This window comes from Somniosus microcephalus, chromosome 15, assembly GCF_052327205.1.
Source record: "Somniosus microcephalus isolate GS21.2 chromosome 15, FLI_Smic_1.0, whole genome shotgun sequence".
Taxonomy (NCBI): Eukaryota; Metazoa; Chordata; class Chondrichthyes; order Squaliformes; family Somniosidae; genus Somniosus; species Somniosus microcephalus.
In genome coordinates this window covers 10507639-10530295 of record NC_141001.1, presented here as the reverse complement: position 1 = coordinate 10530295, position 22657 = coordinate 10507639, and the positions used below count along the sequence as shown (strand labels likewise).

Genomic DNA, 22657 nt, shown 5'->3' with positions numbered 1-22657 from the left:
TGCACGGGGAACAGGGACACTGCGTGGTGAACAGGGATACTGCGCGGGGAACAGGGACACTGCGCGGGGAACAGGGACACTGCACGGGGAACAGGGACACTGCGCGGGGAACACGGACCCTTCACGGGCAACACAGACACTTCCTGTGGAATAGGGACACATCGCAGGGAACATGGACACTTCGCGGGTAACGCAGACACTTCGCGGGTAACGCGGACACGTCGCGGGGAACGCGGACACGTCGCGGGGACCGCGGACACGTCGCGGGGAACGTGGACACGTCGCGGGGAACGCGGACACAGGGAACACGGACACTTCACATTGAACATGGACACAGGGAACACGGACACATCGCGTGGAACAGGGACACGTCGCGGGGACCACGGACACTGCGCGGGGACCACGGACACTGCGCGGGGAACGCGGACACTGCGCGGGGAACAGGGACACTTCACGGGGAACAGGGACACTGCGCGGGGAACAGCGACACTGCGCGGGGAACACGACCACGTCGCGGGGAACATGGCAACTTCACGGGGAACACGGACACTTCGGAGGGAACGCGGACACTGCGCGGGGAACATGGACACTGCGCGGGGAACAGGGACACTTCGCGGTGAACAGGGACACTTCGCGGGGAGCAGGGAAACTGCGCGGGGAACACGGACACTGCGCGGGGAACACGGACACTGCGTGGGGAACAGGGAAACTGCGCGGGGAACACGGAAACTGCGCAGGGAACAGGGACACTGCGCGGGGAACACGAACACTGCGCGGGGAACACGGACACTGCGCGGGGAACAGGGATACTGCGCGGGGAACAGGGACACTGCGCGGGGAACAGGGACACATCGCGGGGAACAGGGACACTGCGCGGGGAACAGGGACACTGCGCAGGGAACACGGACACTGCGCGGGGAACACGGACACTGCGCGGGGAACAGGGACACTGCGCGGGGAACACGGACACTGCGCGGGGAACACGGACACTGCGCGGGGAACAGGGACACTGCGCCGGGAACACGGGCACAGCGAGGGGAAAACGGACACTGCGCGGGGAACACCGACACTGCGCGGGGAACACGAACACTGCGCGGGGAACAGGGACACTGCGCGGGGAACAGGGACACTGCGCGGGGAACAGGGGTACTGCGCGGGGAACAGGGACACTGCACGGGGAGCACGGACACTGCGCGGGGAACACGGACACTGCGCGGGGAACAGGCACACTGTGCGGGTTACAGGAACACTGCCCGTGGAAAGGGACACTGCGCGGGGAAAGGGACACTGCGCGGGGAACACGGACACTGCGCGGGGAGCACGGACACTGTGCGGGGAGCACGGACACTGCGCGGGGAACACGGACACTGCGCGGGGAACACGGACGCTGCGCGGGGAAAACGGACACTGCGCGGGGAACACGGACACTGCGCGGGGAACACGGACACTGCGCGGGGAACAGGGACACTTCACGGGGAACAGGGACACTTCGCGGGGAACTGGGACACTTCGCGGGGAACACGGACACTGCGCGGGGAACACGGACACTGCGCGGGGAACACGAACACTGCGCGGGAACACGGACACTGCGCGGGGAACAGGGACACTTCGCGGGAAACAGGGACACTGCGCTGGGAACAGGGACACTGCACGGGGAACAGGGACACTGCGTGGTGAACAGGGATACTGCGCGGGGAACAGGGACACTGCGCGGGGAACAGGGACACTGCACTGGGAACAGGGACACTGCGCGGGGAACACGGACCCTTCGCGGGCAACACAGACACTTCCTGTGGAATAGGGATACATCGCAGGGAACATGGACACTTCGCGGGTAACGCAGACACTTCGCGGGTAACGCGGACACGTCGCGGGGAACGCGGACACGTCGCGGGGACCGCGGACACGTCGCGGGGAACGTGGACACGTCGCGGGGAACGCGGACACAGGGAACACGGACACTTCACATTGAACATGGACACAGGGAACACGGACACAACGCGTGGAACAGGGACACGTCGCGGGGACCACGGACACTGCGCGGGGACCACGGACACTGCGCGGGGAACACGGACACTGCGCGGGGAACGCGGACACTGCGCGGGGAACAGGGACACTTCACGGGGAACAGGGACACTGCGCGGGGAACAGCGACACTGCGCGGGGAACACGACCACGTCACGGGGAACATGGCAACTTCACGGGGAACACGGACACTTCGGAGGGAACGCGGACACTGCGCGGGGAACACGGACACTGCGCGGGGAACAGGGACACTTCGCGGTGAACAGGGACACTTCGCGGGGAGCAGGGAAACTGCGCGGGGAACACGGACACTGCGCGGGGAACACGGACACTGCGTGGGGAACAGGGAAACTGCGCGGGGAACACGGAAACTGCGCAGGGAACAGGGACACTGCGCGGGGAACACGAACACTGCGCGGGGAACACGGACACTGCGCGGGGAACAGGGATACTGCGCGGGGAACAGGGACACTGCGCGGGGAACAGGGACACATCGCGGGGAACAGGGACACTGCGCGGGGAACAGGGACACTGCGCAGGGAACACGGACACTGCGCGGGGAACACGGACACTGCGCGGGGAACAGGGACACTGCGCGGGGAACACGGACACTGCGCGGGGAACACGGACACTGCGCGGGGAACAGGGACACTGCGCCGGGAACACGGGCACAGCGAGGGGAAAACGGACACTGCGCGGGGAACACCGACACTGCGCGGGGAACACGAACACTGCGCGGGGAACAGGGACACTGCGCGGGGAACAGGGACACTGCGCGGGGAACAGGGGTACTGCGCGGGGAACAGGGACACTGCACGGGGAGCACGGACACTGCGCGGGGAACACGGACACTGCGCGGGGAACAGGCACACTGTGCGGGTTACAGGAACACTGCCCGTGGAAAGGGACACTGCGCGGGGAAAGGGACACTGCGCGGGGAACACGGACACTGCGCGGGGAGCACGGACACTGTGCGGGGAGCACGGACACTGCGCGGGGAACACGGACGCTGCGCGGGGAACACGGACGCTGCGCGGGGAAAACGGACACTGCGCGGGGAACACGGACACTGCGCGGGGAACACGGACACTGCGCGGGGAACAGGGACACTTCACAAGGAACACGGAAACTGCGCGGGGAACACGGACACTGCGCGGGGAACAGTGACACTGCGCGGGGAACACGGACACTGCGCGGGGAACACGGACACTGCACGGGGAACAGGGACACTGCGCGGGGAACACAGATACTGCGCGGGCAACAGGGACACTGCGCGGGGAACAGGGACACTGCGCGGGGAACACGGACACTGCACGGGGAACAGGGACACTTCGCGGGGAACATGGACACTGCGCGGGGAAAAGGGACACTGCGTGGGGAACACGGACACTGCACGGTGAACAGGGACACTTCGCGGAGAACATGGACACTGCGCGGGGAACACGGACACTGCGCAGGGAACACGGACACTGCGCGGGGAACACGGACACTGCGCAGGGGAACAGGGACACATCGCGGGGAACAGGGACACTTCGCGGAGAACAGGGACACTTCGCGGGGAACACGGACACTGCGCGGGGAACACGGACACTGCGCGGGGAACACGGACACTGCGCGGGGAACACAGACACTGCACGGGGAACGGGGACACTGCGCGGGGAACACGGACACTGTGCGGGGAACACGAACACTGCGCGGGAACACGGACACTGCGCGGGGAACAGGGACACTTCGCGGGAAACAGGGACACTGCGCGGGGCACAGGGACACTGCGCGGGGAACAAGGACACTGCGCGGTGAACAGGGACACTGCGCGGGGAACAGGGACACTGCGCGGGGAACACGGACGCTGCGCGGTGAACAGGGACGCTGCGCGGGGAACAGGGACACTTCGCGGGGAACAGGGACACTTCGCGGGGAACTGGGACACTTCGCGGGGAACACGGACACTGCGCGGGGAACACGGACACTGCGCGGGGAACACGAACACTGCGCGGGAACACGAACACTGCGCGGGGAACAGGGACACTTCGCGGGAAACAGGGACACTGCGCGAGGAACAGGGACACTGCACGGGGAACAGGGACACTGCGCGGTGAACAGGGACACTGCGCGGGGAACAGGGACACTGCGCGGGGAACAGGGACACTGCGCGGGGAACAGGGACACTGCGCGGGGATCAGGGACACTGCGCGGTGAACAGGGACACTGCGCGGGGAACAGGGACACTGCGCGGGGAACACGGACACTGCGCGGGGAACAGGGACACTGCGCGGGGAACAGGGACACTTCACGGGGAACAGGGACACTTCGCGGGGAACTGGGACACTTCGCGGGGAACACGGACACTGCGCGGGGAACACGGACACTGCGCGGGGAACACGAACACTGCGCGGGAACACGGACACTGCGCGGGGAACAGGGACACTTCGCGGGAAACAGGGACACTGCGCTGGGAACAGGGACACTGCACGGGGAACAGGGACACTGCGTGGTGAACAGGGACACTGCGCGGGGAACAGGGACACTGCGCGGGGAACAGGGACACTGCGCGGGGAACATGGACACTGCGCGGGGAACAGGGACACTGCGCGGGGAACAGGGACACTGCGCGGGGAACACGGACCCTTCGCGGGCAACACAGACACTTCCTGTGGAATAGGGACACATCGCAGGGAACATGGACACTTCGCGGGTAACGCAGACACTTCGCGGGTAACGCAGACATGTCACGGGGAACGCGGACACGTCGCGGGGACCGCGGACACGTCGCGGGGAACGTGGACACGTCGCGGGGAACGCGGACACAGGGAACACGGACACTTCACATTGAACATGGACACAGGGAACACGGACACTTTGCGGGGAACAAGGACACGTCGCGGGGAAAACGGACACGTCGCGGGGAACACGGACACATCGCAAAGAAAACGGACACATCGCGTGGAACAGGGACACTTCGCGGGGAACACGGACACTTCACAGGAAATACGGACACTTCACAAGGAACACAATCACAGGGAACACGGACACAGGGAACACGGACACTTCACAGGGAACACGGACACTTCACGGTGAACACAGACACTTCACAGGGAACATGGACACAGGGATCACGGAAACTTCACGGGGAACACGGACACTTCACTGGGAACACGGACACTTCACGGGGAACACGGACACTTCACGGGGAACACGGACACAGGGTACACGGGCACTGCGTGGGGAACACGGACACTTCACAGGGAACACGGTCACAGGGAACACGGACACAGGTAACACGGACACTTCACGGGGAACACGGACACTTCACGGGGAACACGGACACTTCACCGGAACACGGACACTTCACGGGAATCACGGCCACGTCGCGGGGAACATGGTCACTTCACAGGGAACACGGACACTTCACGGGGAACACGGACACTTCGCGGGGAACGCGGACACTTTGCGGGGAATGCGGACACTTCGCGGGGAACGCAGACAATTCGCGGGGAATGCGGACACTTCGCGGGGAATGCGGACACAGGGAACACTGACACAGGGAACATGGACACTTCACATTGAACATGGACACAGGGAACAGGGCCACTTCGCGGGGAACATGGACATGTCGCGGGGAAAACGGACACGTCGCGGGGAACACGGACACGTCGCGGAGAAAACGAACACGTCGCGGGGAACAGGGACACGTCGCGGGGACCACGGACACTGCGCGGGGACCACGGACACTGCGCGGGGAACACGGACACTGCGCGGGGAACACGGACACTGCGCGGGGAACAGGGACACTGCGCGGGGAACACGGACACTACGCAGGGAACACGGACACTGCGCGGGGAACACGGACACTGCGCGGGGAACACGAACACTGCGCGGGAACACGGACACTGCGCGGGGAACAGGGACACTTCGCGGGAAACAGGGACACTGCGCGGGGCACAGGGACACTGCACGGGGAACAGGGACACTGCGCGGTGAACAGGGACACTGCGCGGGGAACACGGACACTGCGCGGGGAACACGAACACTGCGCGGGAACACGGACACTGCGCGGGGAACAGGGACACTTCGCGGGAAACAGGGACACTGCGCGAGGAACAGGGACACTGCACGGGGAACAGGGACACTGCGCGGGGAACAGGGACACTGCGCGGGGAACACGGACCCTTCGCAGGCAACACAGACACTTCCTGTGGAATAGGGACACATCGCAGGGAACATGGACACTTCGCGGGTAACGCGGACACTTCGCGGGTAACGCAGACACGTCGCGGGGAACGCGGACACGTCGCGGGGACCACGGACACGTCACGGGGAACGCGGACACAGGGAACACGGACACTTCACATTGAACATGGACACAGGGAACACGGACACTTTGCGGGGAACAAGGACACGTCGCGGGGAAAACGGACACGTCGCGGGGAACACGGACACATCGCAAAGAAAATGGACACATCGCGTGGAACAGGGACACTTCGCGGGGAACACGAACACTTCACAGGGAATACGGACACTTCACAAGGAACACGGTCACAGGGAACACGGACACAGGGAACACGGACACTTCACAGGGAACACGAACACTTCACGGTGAACACGGACACTTCACAGGGAATATGGACACAGGGAACACGGAAACTTCACGGGGAACACGGACACTTCACTGGGAACACGGACACTTCACGGGGAACACGGACACTTCACGGGGAACACGGACACAGGGAACACGGGCACTGCGCGGGGAACACGGACACTTCACAGGGAACACGGTCACAGGGAACACAGACACAGGTAACATGGAATCTTCACGGGGAACACGGACACTTCACGGGGAACACGGACACTTCACCAGAACACGGACACTTCACGGGGATCACGGCCACGTCGCGGGGAACATGGCCACTTCACAGGGAACACGGACACTTCACGGGGAACACGGACACTTCGCGGGGAACGTGGACACTTCGCGGGGAACGCGGACAATTCGCGGGGAATGCGGACACTTCGCGGGGAATGCGGACACAGGGAACACTGACACAGGGAACATGGACACTTCACATTGAACATGGACACAGGGAACAGGGACACTTCACAGGGAACACGGACATGTCGCGGGGAAAACGGACACGTCACGGGGAACACGGACACGTCGCGGAGAAAACGAACACGTCGCGGGGAACAGGGACACGTCGCGGGGACCACGGACACTGCGCGGGGACCACGGACACTGCGCGGGGAACACGGACACTGCGCGGGGAACGCGGACACTGCGCGGGGAACAGGGACACTTCACGGGGAACAGGGACACTGCGCGGGGAACAGGGACACTGCGCGGGGAACAGGGACACTGCGCGGGGAACAGCGACACTGCGCGGGGAACACGGACACTGCGCAGGGAACACAGACCCTTCGCGGGGAACACGGACACTTCCTGTGGAATAGGGACACATCGCAGGGAACACGGACACTTCACGGGTAACGCGGACACTTCGCGGGGAACGTGGACACGTCGCGGGGAACGCGGACACGTCGCGGGGAACGTGGGCACAGGGAACACAGACACTTCACATTGAACATGGACACAGGGAACACGGACACTTTGCGGGGAACAAGGACACGTTGCGGGGAAAATGGACACGTCGCGGGGAACACGGACACATCGCAGAGAAAACGGACACATCGCGGGGAACAGGGACACTTCGCGGGGAACACGGACACTTCACAGGGAACACGGACACTTCACAGAGAACACGGTCACAGGGAACATGGACACAGGGAACACGGACACTTCACAGGGAACACGGACACTTCACGGGGAACACGAACACTTCACAGGGAACACAGACACAGGGATCACGGACACTTCACGGGGAACACGGACACTTCACAGGGAACATGGACACAGGGATCACGGACACTTCACGGGGAACACGGACACTTCACTGGGAACACGGACACTTCACTGGGAACACGGACACTTCACAGGGAACCCGGACACTTCACGGGGAACACGGACACTTCACGGGGAACACGGACACTTCACCGGAACACGGACACTTCACGGGGATCACGGCCATGTCGCGGGGAACATGGCCACTTCACAGGGAACACGGACACTTCACGGGGAACGCGGACACTTCGCGGGGAACGCGGACACTTCACGGGGAACGCGGACACTTCGCGGGGAACGCGGACAATTCGCGGGGAATGCGGACACTTCGCGGGGAATGCGGACACAGGGAACACTGACACAGGGAACATGGACACTTCACATTGAACATGGACACAGGGAACAGGGACACTTCGCGGGGAACACGGACATGTCGCGGGGAAAACGGACACGTCACGGGGAACACGGACACGTCGCGGAGAAAACGAACACGTCGCGGGGAACAGGGACACGTCGCGGGGACCACGGACACGTCACAGGGAACGCGGACACAGGGAACACGGACACTTCACATTGAACATGGACACAGGGAACACGGACACTTTGCGGGGAACAAGGACACGTCGCGTGGAAAACGGACACGTCGCGGGGAACACGGACACTTCGCTTAGAAAACGGACACATCGCGTGGAACAGGGACACTTCGCGGGGAACACGGACACTTCACAGGGAATACGGACACTTCACAAGGAACACGGTCACAGGGAACACGGACACAGGGAACACGGACACTTCACAGGGAACACGGACACTTCACGGTGAACACGGACACTTCACAGGGAATATGGACACAGGGAACACGGAAACTTCACGGGGAACACGGACACTTCACTGGGAACACGGACACTTCACGGGGAACACGGACACTTCACGGGGAACACGGACACAGGGAACACGGGCACTGCGCGGGGAACACGGACACTTCACAGGGAACACGGACACTTCACCGGAACACGGACACTTCACGGGGATCACGGCCACGTCGCGGGGAACATGGCCACTTCACAGGGAACACGGACACTTCACGGGGAACACGGACACTTCGCGGGGAACGCGGACACTTCACGGGGAACGCGGACACTTCGCGGGGAACGCGGACAATTCGCGGGGAATGCGGACACTTCGCGGGGAATGCGGACACAGGGAACACTGACACAGGGAACATGGACACTTCACATTGAACATGGACACAGGGAACAGGGACACTTCGCGGGGAACACGGACATGTCGCGGGGAAAACAGACACGTCACGGGGAACACGGACACGTCGCGGAGAAAACGAACACGTCGCGGGGAACAGGGACACGTCGCGGGGACCACGGACACTGCGCGGGGACCACGGACACTGCGCGGGGAACACGGACACTGCGCGGGGAACGCGGACACTGCGCGGGGAACAGGGACACTTCACGGGGAACAGGGACACTGCGCGGGGAACAGGGACACTGCGCGGGGAACAGGGACACTGCGCGGGGAACAGCGACACTGCGCGGGGAACACGGACACTGCGCAGGGAACACAGACCCTTCGCGGGGAACACGGACACTTCCTGTGGAATAGGGACACATCGCAGGGAACACGGACACTTCACGGGTAACGCGGACACGTCGCGGGGAACGCGGACACGTCGCGGGGAACGCAGGCACAGGGAACACAGACACTTCACATTGAACATGGACACAGGGAACACGGACACTTTGCAGGGAACAAGGACACGTTGCGGGGAAAATGGACACGTCGCGGGGAACACGGACACATCGCAGAGAAAACGGACACATCGCGGGGAACAGGGACACTTCGCGGGGAACACGGACACTTCACAGAGAACACGGACACTTCACAGAGAACACGGTCACAGGGAACATGGACACAGGGAACACGGACACTTCACAGGGAACACGGACACTTCACGGGGAACACGGACACTTCACAGGGAACACAGACACAGGGATCACGGACACTTCACGGGGAACACGGACACTTCACAGGGAACATGGACACAGGGATCACGGACACTTCACGGGGAACACGGACACTTCACTGGGAACACGGACACTTCACTGGGAACACGGACACTTCACAGGGAACCCGGACACTTCACGGGGAACACGGACACTTCACGGGGAACACGGACACTTCACCGGAACACGGACACTTCACGGGGAACACGACCACGTCGCGGGGAACATGGCCACTTCACGGGGAACACGGACACTTCGCAGGGAACGCGGACACTTCACAGGGAACGCAATCACTTCGCAGGGAACGCGGACACTTCGCGGGGAACGTGGACACTTCGCGGGGAACGTGGACACTTCACGGGGAACGCGGACACAGGGAATACTGACACAGGGAACACGGACACTTCACATTGAACATGGACACAGGGAACAGGGACACTTCGCGGGGAACACGGACACGTCGCTGGGAAACGGACACGTCACGGGGACAACGGACACATCGCGTAGAAAACGAACACGTCGCGGGGAACACGGACACGTCGCGGAGAAAATGGACACGTCGTGGGGAACAGGGACACTTCACAGGGAACACGGACACTGCGCGGGGAACACGGACACTGCGCGGGGAACACGGACACTGCGCGGGAAGCACAGTCACAGGGAACACGGACACTTCACAGGGAACACGGACACATCACAGGGAACATGGACAATTCACAGGGAACACGGGCACAGGGATCACAGACACTTCACTGGGAACACGGACACTTCACTGGGAACACAGACACTTCACTGGGAACACGGACACTTCACTGGGAACACGAACACTTCACGGGGAACACAGACACTTCACGGGGAACACGGACACTTCACGGGGAACACGGACACTTCACAGGGAACACGGACACAGGGAACACGGGCACTGTGCGGGGAACACGGACACTTCACGGGGAACACGGTCACAGGGAACACGGACACAGGTAATGCGGACACTTCACGGGGAACACGGACACTTCACGGGGAACACGGACACTTCACCAGAACACGGACACTTCACATGGGAACACGGACACTTCACGGAGAACACGGACACATCGCGGGGAACACGGCCACTTCACGGGGAACACGGACACTTCGCGGGGCACGCAGACACGTCGCGGGGAACGCGGACACTTCGCGGGGAATGCGGACACTTCGCGGGGAACGCGGACACTTCGCGGGGAACGCAGACACAGGGAATACTGACACAGGGAACACGGACACTTCACATTGAACATGGACACAGGGAACACGGACACTTCGCGGGGAACACGGACACGTTGCGGGGAAAGCGGACACGTTGCGGGGAACACGGACACGTCGCGGAGAAAATGAACACGTCGCAGGGAACACGGACACGTTGCGCAGAAAATGGACACGTCGCAGGGAACAGGGACACTTCACAGGGAACACAGACACTGCGCGGGGAACACGGACACTGCGCGGGGAACACGGACACTGCGCGGGGAACACGGACACGTTGCGGGGAACGTGGACACCTCCTGGGGAACAGGGACACGTCGCAGGGAACACGGACACTTCACGGGGAACACGGACACATCGTGGGGAACACGGGCACGTCACGGGGAACACGGACACTTCGCAGGGAACACAGACACAGGGATCACGGACACTTCACGGGGAACACGGACACTTCACAGGGAACATGGACACAGGGATCACGGACACTTCACGGGGAACACGGACACTTCACTGGGAACACGGACACTTCACAGGGAACCCGGACACTTCACGGGGAACACGGACACTTCACGGGGAACACGGACACTTCACCGGAACACGGACACTTCACGGGGAACACGACCACGTCGCGGGGAACATGGCCACTTCACGGGGAACACGGACACTTCGCAGGGAACGCGGACACTTCACAGGGAACGCAATCACTTCGCAGGGAACGCGGACACTTCGCGGGGAACGTGGACACTTCGCGGGGAACGCGGACACTTCACGGGGAACGCAGACACAGGGAATACTGACACAGGGAACACGGACACTTCACATTGAACATGGACACAGGGAACAGGGACACTTCGCGGGGAACACGGACACGTCGCAGGGAAAACGGACACGTCACGGGGAACACGACCACATCGCGGGGAACATGGCCACTTCACGGGGAACACGGACACTTCGCAGGGAACGCGGACACTTCACAGGGAACGCAATCACTTCGCAGGGAACGCGGACACTTCGCGGGGAACGTGGACACTTCGCGGGGAACGCGGACACTTCGCGGGGAACGCGGACACAGGGAATACTGACACAGGGAACACGGACACTTCACATTGAACATGGACACAGGGAACACGGACACTGCGCGGGGAACAGGGACACTTCGCGGGAAACAGGGACACTGCGCGGGGCACAGGGACACTGCACGGGGAACACGGACACATCGCAGAGAAAACGGACACATCGCGGGGAACAGGGACACTTCGCGGGGAACACGGACACTTCACAGGGAACACGGACACTTCACAAAGAACACGGTCACAGGGAACATGGACACAGGGAACACGGACACTTCACAGGGAACACGGACACTTCACGGGGAACACGGACACTTCACAGGGAACACAGACACAGGGATCACGGACACTTCACGGGGAACACGGACACTTCACAGGGAACATGGACACAGGGATCACGGACACTTCACGGGGAACACGGACACTTCACTGGGAACACGGACACTTCACTGGGAACACGGACACTTCACAGGGAACCCGGACACTTCACGGGGAACACGGACACTTCACGGGGAACACGGACACTTCACCGGAACACGGACACTTCACGGGGAACACGACCACGTCGCGGGGAACATGGCCACTTCACGGGGAACACGGACACTTCGCAGGGAACGCGGACACTTCACAGGGAACGCAATCACTTCGCAGGGAACGCGGACACTTCGCGGGGAACGTGGACACGTCGCGGGGAACGCGGACACTTCACGGGGAACGCGGACACAGGGAATACTGACACAGGGAACACGGACACTTCACATTGAACATGGACACAGGGAACAGGGACACTTCGCGGGGAACACGGGCACGTCGCGGGGAAAACGGACACGTCACGGGGAACATGGACACATCGCGTAGAAAACAAACACGTCGCGGGGAACACGGACACGTCGCGGAGAAAATGGACACGTCGTGGGGAATAGGGACACTTCACAGGGAACACGGACACTGCGCGGGGAACACGGACACTGCGCGGGGAGCACGGTCACAGGGAACACGGACACTTCACAGGGAACACGGACACATCACAGGGAACATGGACAATTCACAGGGAACACGGGCACAGGGATCACAGACACTTCACTGGGAACACGGACACTTCACTGGGAACACAGACACTTCACTGGGAACACGGACACTTCACTGGGAACACGAACACTTCACGGGGAACACAGACACTTCACGGGGAACACGGACACTTCACGGGGAACACGGGCACTGTGCGGGGAACACGGACACAGGGAACACGGGCACTGTGCGGGGAACACGGACACTTCACGGGGAACACGGTCACAGGGAACACGGACACAGGTAATGCGGACACTTCACGGGGAACACGGACACTTCACGGGGAACACGGACACTTCACCAGAACACGGACACGTCACATGGGAACATGGACACTTCACGGGGAACACGGACACATTGCGGGGAACACGGCCACTTCACGGGGAACACGGACACTTCGCGGGGCACGCAGACACGTCGCGGGGAACGCGGACACTTCGCGGGGAATGCGGACACTTCGCGGGGAACGCGGACACTTCGCGGGGAACGCAGACACAGGGAATACTGACACAGGGAACACGGACACTTCACATTGAACATGGACACAGGGAACACGGACACTTCACGGGGAACACGGACACGTTGCGGGGAAAGCGGACACGTCGCGGGGAACACGGACACGTCGCGGAGAAAATGAACACGTCGCAGGGAACACGGACACGTTGCGCAGAAAATGGACACGTCGCGGGGAACAGGGACACTTCACAGGGAACACAGACACTGCGCGGGGAACACGGACACTGCGCGGGGAACACGGACACTGCGCGGGGAACACGGACACGTTGCGGGGAACATGGACACCTCCTGGGGAACAGGGACATGTCGCAGGGAACACGGACACTTCACGGGGAACACGGACACATCGTGGGGAACACGGACACGTCACGGGGAACACGGACACTTCGCAGGGAACACGGACACTTTGCGGGGAACACGGACACGTCGCGAGGAACAGGGACATGTCGCGGGGAACAGGGACACTTCGCGGGGAACACGAACACTTCACGGGGAACACGGACACTTCACGGGGAACACGGACACTTCGCGGGTAACACGGACACGTCCCGGGGAACATGGATATGTCGCGGGGAACGCGGACAATTCGGGGGGACACGGACACGTCGCGGGGAACACTGACACAGGGAACACGGACACTTCACATTGAACATGGACACAGGGAACACGGACACTTTGCCGGGAACATGGACACGTCGCGGGGAAAACAGACACGTTGCGGGGAACAAGGACACGTCACAGAGATAATGGACACATCGCGGGGAACAGGGACACTTCGCGGGGAACATGGACACTTCACAGGGAACACGGACATAGGGAACATGGACACTGTGCGGGGAACACGGACACTTCAGAGGGAACACGGTCACAGGGAACACAGACACAGGGAACGCAGACACTTCACAGGGAACACGGACACGTCACGGGGAACACGGACACTTCACAGGGAACACGGACACAGGCTTCATGGACACTTCACGGGGAACACGGACACTTCACTGGGAACACGGACACTTCACTGGGAACACGGACACTTCACGGGGAACACAGGCACTTCCCGGGGAACACGGACACTTCACAGGGAACACGGACACTTCACGGATAACACGGACACTTCACGGATAACACGGACACTTCACGGATAACACGGACACTTCACGGGGAACATGGACACTTCACGGGGAACACGGACACAGGGAACACGGACACAGGGATCACGGACTCTTCACGGGGAACACGGACACTTCACGGGGAACACGGACACTTCACGGGGAACACGGACACTTCACGGGGATCACGGACACGTCGTGGGGAATGTGGACACGTCGCGGGGAACGCGGACACTTCGCGGGGAACGCGGACACTTCGCGGGGAACGCGGACACAGGGAACACTGACACAGGGAACACCGACACTTCACATTGAACATGGACACAGGAAACACGGACACTTCGTGGGGAACACGGACACTTCACGGGGAACACGAACACTTCATTGGGAACACGGACACTTCACGGATAACACGGACATAGGGAACACGGACACTTCACCGGGAACTCGGACACAGGGAACACTGACACAGGGAACACAAACACTTCACGGGGAACACGGACACTTCACCGGGAACACGGGCACTTCGCAGGGAACATGGACATGACACGGGGAACACGGACACTTCACTGGGAACATGGACACGTCGCGGGGAACACGGACACTGCGCGGGAAACATGGATGCGTCGCAGAGAACATGGACACTTCATAGGGAACACAGACACGCTGCGGAGAACATGGACACTCCACAGGGAACACGGACACTTCACGGGGAACACGGACACTTCACGGGGAACACGGACACTTCACAGGGAACACGGACACTTCACTGGGAACACGGACTCTTCACGGGGAACACAGACACTTCACAGGGAACACGGACACTTCACTGGGAACACGGACACGTCACAGGGAACACGGACACTTCACGGGGAACACGGACACTTCACGGGGAACACGGACACTTCACGGGAAACACGGACACTTCACGGGGAACACGGACACTTCACAGGGAACACGGACACTTCACTGGGAACACGGACACTTCACAGGGAACACGGACACTTCACTGGGAACACGGACACGTCACAGGGAACACGGACACTTCACAGGGAACACGGACACTTCACGGGGAACACGGACACTTCACGGGGATCACGGACACGTCGCGGGGAACGCGGACACGTCGCGGGGCATGCGGACACTTCGCGGGGAACGCGGACACTTTGTGGGGAACGCGGACACTTCGCGGAGAACACGGACACTTCACAGAGAACACGGACCACAATTTTACAGCATAAATACTGCATGGAATGCGGAAAAGAGACATTAGCTATGGAATACAGATGTATAAAATGTAAGCAGAACCAAGCAACAAATGAGAGTTTGCAAATCCGTGTTGTGCTGTTGGAGGTGCCTGTGCTGTAATTATTAGCGCAGTGTAATGATCTGCCCTGTCTCTCCACAGGTACTGCAGGAACGGGAAAGTGAAACGCACAGGCCTGTCTGAAGTCTGTAAAGGTCAAATTAAATTCCCTTTCATTCTAAATATAAATGTGTAATATATATTTTTTATTCATATATGATATAAATATATATACTTGAAAAGTGATCCTCTGATATGTGATTTCAGACAGATCACTTTGTAATCCTGCTTATTGTGTTCTGCATGGTGCTCAGAATGAAAATGATTCCACATTGCTGGTGATGGAAAATAACTTATTTTGTTCTCTCCAGGAATGTGCAGGCCTCCTAAAGTTTACTTCAGCTGTGCACACGGGCCACAAGGCCAGTATGGGACAACATGTGCACCAACCTGCCAGATGATAGCCACAGAAATTTCATGTGTGAGTAGGAAATGTAACCAACTCTCCTTTCTCAGGATTGTGAATCTAAATGATTTAAGGATTGAATTGCTTATTCTTCACCCCCACCCGTAGACACCAGCCAAGTGCGTCTCTGGCTGTATTTGTCCAGAGAGGATGGTCTTAGATTACAATGCTAGGTGTGTCAACCCTGAAGACTGTCCATGCAAATTCAGTGACCGGACCTATAAAAAAGGAGAGAAAATGATGAAAGACTGCGAGGAGTGGTAAGGAGTTCAAACATTTTACTGAGCTACCATACAGTTAATTCTAAAAATGAGAAACAAGTTTTAAAATAAAATAACTCTGCTCTCCCAATGGCTCGTGGTCAAGCCAGTGATCAACCAAGCCATACAGGACAGGGCAGCAGTACGGGCTCCACATTTGGCGTCCGGGCCTCAAGATGAGGGACACAAAATCATTCAGCCTTCAGGGTAGGACCGCTCAGGGATGAAGAGGGTAATCTATTTGTGGAAGTTAAAGGCACTGTAGAGATTTTACATTAATACTTTTTGTCCAATCCTCCTTAGATATAGGAGTGGTGCCAGAGGACTGGAGGATTGCAAATGTTACTCCCCTGTTCAATAAAGGGGAGACCTAACATCAGTGGTGGGGAAAGTTTTAGAGACAATAATCCGGGACAAAATTAATTGGCACTTGGAAAAATATGAGTTAATAAATGAAAACCAGCATGAATTTGTTAAAGGAAAATCGTGTTTGACTAACATGATCAAGTTCTTTGATGAAAGAAAAGAAAGACTGACTTGCATTTATATATCGCCTTTCACGACCACTGGACGTCTCAAAGCGCTTTACAGCCAATGAAGTACTTTTGAAGTGTAGTCACTGTTGTAATGTGGGAAACGCAGCAGCCAATTTGTGCACAGCGAGGCCCACAAACAGCAATGTGATAATGACCAGATAAACAGGTTTTTTTTGTTATGTTAGATGAGGGATAAATATTGGCCAGGACACCGGGGATAACTCCCCTGCTCTTCTATGAAATAGTGCCTTGGGATCTTTTACGTCCACCTGAGAGAGCAGATGGGGCCTCGGTTTAACATCTCATCCGAAAGACGGCACCCCTGACAGCGCAGCTTTCCCTCAGCACTGCACTGGAGTGTCAGCCTAGCTTTATGTGCTCAAGTCCCTGGAGTTCCTGAAGTAACAAAGAGGGTTGATGAGGGTAGTGTGGTTGATGTGTATATGAACTTTCCAAAGGTGTGGATAATTGCCACTTAATAGACTTGTTAGAAAGATTAAAGCCCATGGGATTGAAGTGGCTGCATGGATATGAAATTGGCTAAGGGACAGAAAGCAGACAGTAGTGGTGAGCAGTTGTTTTTCAGACTGAAGGAAAGCACATAGTGGTGTTCCTCAGGAGTCAGTATTAGGACCATTGCTATTTTTGATATATATTCATGACCTGGACTTGGGTATATAGGGCATAATTTCAAAGTTTGCAGATGACACGACACTCAGAAATGTAGTAAACAATTAGAAGAATAGTAACAGACTTCAGGAGGATATAAACTGGTGAAATGGGCAGACAGATGGCAGATGAAATTTAACACAGGGAAGTGTAGGTCGGAAGAATGAGGAGAGGCAATATAAACTGAAGGGTACAATTTTAAAAGGGGTGCAGGAACAGAGTGACCTGGGGGTGTATGTTCACAAATCTTTGAAGGTGGCAGGACAAGTTGTGAAGACTGTTAAAAAAAAATTGGGATCCTTGGCTTTATTAATAGAGGAATCGAGTACTAAAGCAAGGAGGTTCTGCTAAACCTTTATAAAACACTGGTTTGGCCTCAACTGGAGTATTGTGGCCAATTCTGAGCAGCACATTTTAGAAAGGATGTCAAGGCCTTGGAAAGGGTGCGAAACAGATTTACTGGAATTGGGACCAGGGATGAGCAACTTCAGTTATGTGGAGAGACTGGAGACGCTGGGATTGTTCTCCTTGGAGCAGAGACGGTTAAGAGGAGATTTGATAGAGGTGTTCAAAATCATGAATGGTTTTGACAGAGTAAAGAAGGAGAACCTGTTTCCAGGGGCAGAAGGGTCGGTGACCAGAGGACACAGATTTAAGGTGATTTGTAAAAGAAGCAGAGGCGACATGAGGAAAACATTTTGTTACGCAGCGAGTTGTTGTGATCTGGAATGCACTGCCTGAAAGGGTGGTGGAAGCAGATTTAACAATAACTTTCAAAACAGAATTGGATTCTTGAAGCGAAAAAATGACAAGGCTATGGGGAAAGAGCAGAGGAGTGGGACTAACTGGGTGGGTCTACCAAAGAGTCAGCACAGTCACGGTGGGCCAAATAGCTTCCTTCTGTGCTGTATCATTCTATGGTTCTATGTTTCTAGGACATAGGCAGCAGAGTTTTGGATCAAGCTGAAGTTTGAGAGGACAGGAAGCCAGCAGAGCTTTGCAATAATCAAGTGTAGAGGTGACAAAAGCATATATGAGGTGCTCCGCAGCAGATGGGCTGAGACAAGTTACGGTACAGAGGTGGATGTAGGGACTCTGTGATGTGAAGGATACGAGGCCAGAAGTCCAGCTTGGTGTTAAACCAGATGCTAATGTTGTGAATAGTCTGAGTAGTCACAGCCTGAGATGGAAATGGGAGAGGGATGGAGCTGATAGCTGGGCTACAGGGTTTGTAGGAGGAGACAGAGACGATAGCTCCAGTCTTCTCAATATTTAATTGGAGAAAGTTACAGCTCATGTTGGATGTTGGACAAGTTTGACAACACAGAGACAGCAGAGGGATTGAGAGAGAGGTGGTGCAGAGGTTAAGTTGGGTCTCCTCAGCACATATGTGGAAGCTGACCTCATGTCTACGGAAGATGTTATGAAGAGATAGACGAGGAAGAGGAGAGGGCCAAGGATAGAGCCTTGGGAGACTCGGCAGGTAATTGGTGTGCAGATGGGAAGAGAAACCATTGCTGCAGGTGCTCTGACTAAGATGGGTAAGAATGGAAAGAAGTGAGGGCAGGTTCACTGATTGGGGAACAAAGAAGTGGCGTTGGAGGAGGAAGGTGTGGTGAACTGGATCAAAGGTTAAGGTGGACAAGGAGGAATAATATACTATAGTCTAAGTCATATGAGATGTCATTTGTAACTTTTATTACGGTTGTTTCAGTGCTGTGGAAGGGGTGGAAACCTGAATGGAGAAATTGAAACAGGGAGTTGTGGGAAAGATTGGCATAGAGGTGAGGTGACAACACATTCGGGGATCTTGGAGATGGGGTGGTAATTTGTAGGGATAGAGGGGTTGAGTGTGGGTTTTTGAGGAGGCGTTTGATGACGGCAGTTTTGAAAGGGAGCAGGACAGAACATGAGGAGAGTTGAACCATTTACTATGTCAGGTAGGACGGGGGCCAAGAAGTGAAATTGGGTGATCAACCATGGGATTAGGATCATGGGAGCAGGAGGAGAGTCCCATGGACGCGATGAGCTCAGAGAGGGCATGAGGGGAATGGAAGAGAAACCAGAGAGAGATCCTTGCACTTGTTGGATGTAAATGTGGAGAGTTCAGGGCTAGGGCAGGGGGAGCCTGGGGGAGGTTTGGCTTCGTGGGTGTGGTGATTATTCTTGTTTTATAAGAAGCATTGTAATTGGTTGCCTGTTTTCCTGCCTTGAGATATATGCTGTAAACTTATTGGTTAGTTGATTCCATGTGACCTGTGGTGGCCATCTTAAATTCAGTTTTCTACAGTTTGGTTGAGACTGGGTGCTCAACATGTACTTGCTGGTTTTTTAAGGTTAATAAAGCCTAGCTTTTGAAAGGCAATCTACTCTTTATTTCAGTGGGCAAGGAGAGGTGATGAAGCGGTAGAGGCAGCTGAATGGATGGTATCAATCTTGGTCCATGAACGTTTCACACTTGTTGTGGTGGGTCAGGGATTTAAGGAGATGGCTGGTTGTGGAGAAAAGAAGCCAGGATTTCCTTTACACTCCAGGATGATCCTTATCACTTGATAATATGTGGGTGTATTGAAGGGGAGAGTGAGGCCTGAAAGTTCTTGAGGCGGATGAGCCAGATCGTACAATGGATGTCTAAACCAATTGTTATGCCAGATAGACTCAAGGCTATGGCCCTTGGATTTGAGGGTGTGAAGCTCACTATACCAGGGAGATCAACGAGGAGGACTGCGGTTACCCGTCTTCTCAGAATCGGGATCAACAGAAGGGTGATGATTGCCATCTGCAAGTAGTGTGGAGCATACACACATGCAGGGCCAGTAATGGTCAGCTGTGGTCTGAAACATTGTTCAGCCTTATTGCAGCAGTGCTAGCCTATGGGAAAGATTGAACTGCAGACTGTTTTACACTGGCTCGGACTGCAGACTGTTTTACACTGGCTCGGGCTGCAGACTGTTTTACACTGGCTCGGGCTGCAGACTGTTTTACACTGGCTCGGGCTGCAGACTGTTTTACAATGGATCGGGCTGCAGACTGTTTTACATTGGCTCGGGATGGAGACTGTTTTACACTGGCTCGGGCAGCATACTGTTTTACATTGGCTCGGGCTGCAGACTGTTTTACACTGGATCGGACTGCAGACTGTTTTACACTGGCTCACAGTGGAAACTGTTTTACACTGGCTTGTGATGCAGACTATTTTACTCTGGCTCGGGCTGAAGACTGTATTCAACTGGCTCAGGCTGCAGACTGTTTTACACTGGCCCAGGGTGGAGACTGTTTTAGACTGGCTCGGACTGCAGACTGCTTTACACTGGCCCAGGGTGGAGACTGTTTTACACTGGCTCGGGCTGCAGACGGTTTTACTCTGGCTCGGGCGGCAGACTGTTTTCAACTGGCTCGGACTGCAGACTGTTTTACACTGGCTCGGGCTGCGGGCTGTTTGACACTGGCTCGGGCAGTAGATTGTTTTACACTGGCTCAGGCTGCAGACTGTTTTACTCTGGATCGGACTGCAGATTGTTTTACACTTGCCCAGGGTGGAGACTGTTTTATACTGGCCCAGGTTGGAGACTGTTTTACACTGGCCCAGGGTGGAGACTGTTTTACCTGGCTCAGGGTGGAGACTGTTTTACACTGGCTCAGGGTGGAGACTGTTTTACACTGGCTCAGGGTGGAGACTGTTTTACACTGGCTCAGGGTGGAGACTGTTTTACACTGGCCCAGGGTGGAGACTGTTTTACACTGGCCCAGGGTGGAGACTGTTTTATACTGGCCCAGGGTGGAAACTGTTTTACACTGGCCCAGGGTGGAAACTGTTTTACACTGGCTCAGGATGGAGACTGTTTTACACTGGCCAGGGTGGAAACTGTTTTACACTGGCTCAGGGTGGAGACTGTTTTACACTGGCCAGGGTGGAGACTGTTTTACACTGGCTCAGGGTGGAGACTGTCTTCCACTGGCCCAGGGTGGAAACTGTTTTACACTGGCTCAGGATGGAGACTGTTTTACACTGGCCCAGGGTGGAGACTGTTTTACACTGGACCAGGGTGGAGACTGATTTACACTGGCTCAGGGTGGAGACTGTTTTACACTGGCTCAGGGTGGAGGCTGTTTTACACTGGCTCAGGGTGGAGACTGTTTTACACTGGCCCAGAGTGGAGACTGTTTTACACTGGCTCGGGCTGCAGAATGTTTGACACTGGTTCGGGCTGCAGACTGCTTTACACTGGCTCGGACTACAGACTGCTTTACACTGGCTCAGGGTGGAGACTGTTTTACACTGGTCCAGGGTGGAGACTGTTTTACACTGGCCCAGGGTGGAGACTGTTTTACACTGGCCCAGGGTGGAGACTGTTTTAAACTGGCTCAGGGTGGAGACTGTCTTATACTGGCCCAGTGTGGAGACTGTTTTACACTGGCCCAGGGTGGAGACTGTTTTACACTGGCTCAGGGTGGAGACTGTTTTACACTGGC

The 22657-nt window shown here is 57.4% G+C and overlaps 1 long non-coding RNA gene across 1 annotated transcript in view; it reads left to right on the top strand.

Annotated features, from left to right (window-relative positions):
• Nucleotides 1–16728, top strand: part of LOC147106540 (uncharacterized) — a 33356-nt gene extending 16628 nt beyond the window's left edge. Inside the window, exons 2-3 of the long non-coding RNA XR_015080947.1 lie at nucleotides 16356–16408; nucleotides 16625–16728. This is a non-coding gene — a long non-coding RNA (uncharacterized LOC147106540). The remainder of the gene's footprint in view (nucleotides 1–16355; nucleotides 16409–16624) is intronic.
• Nucleotides 16729–22657: the final 5929 nt, after the last annotated feature.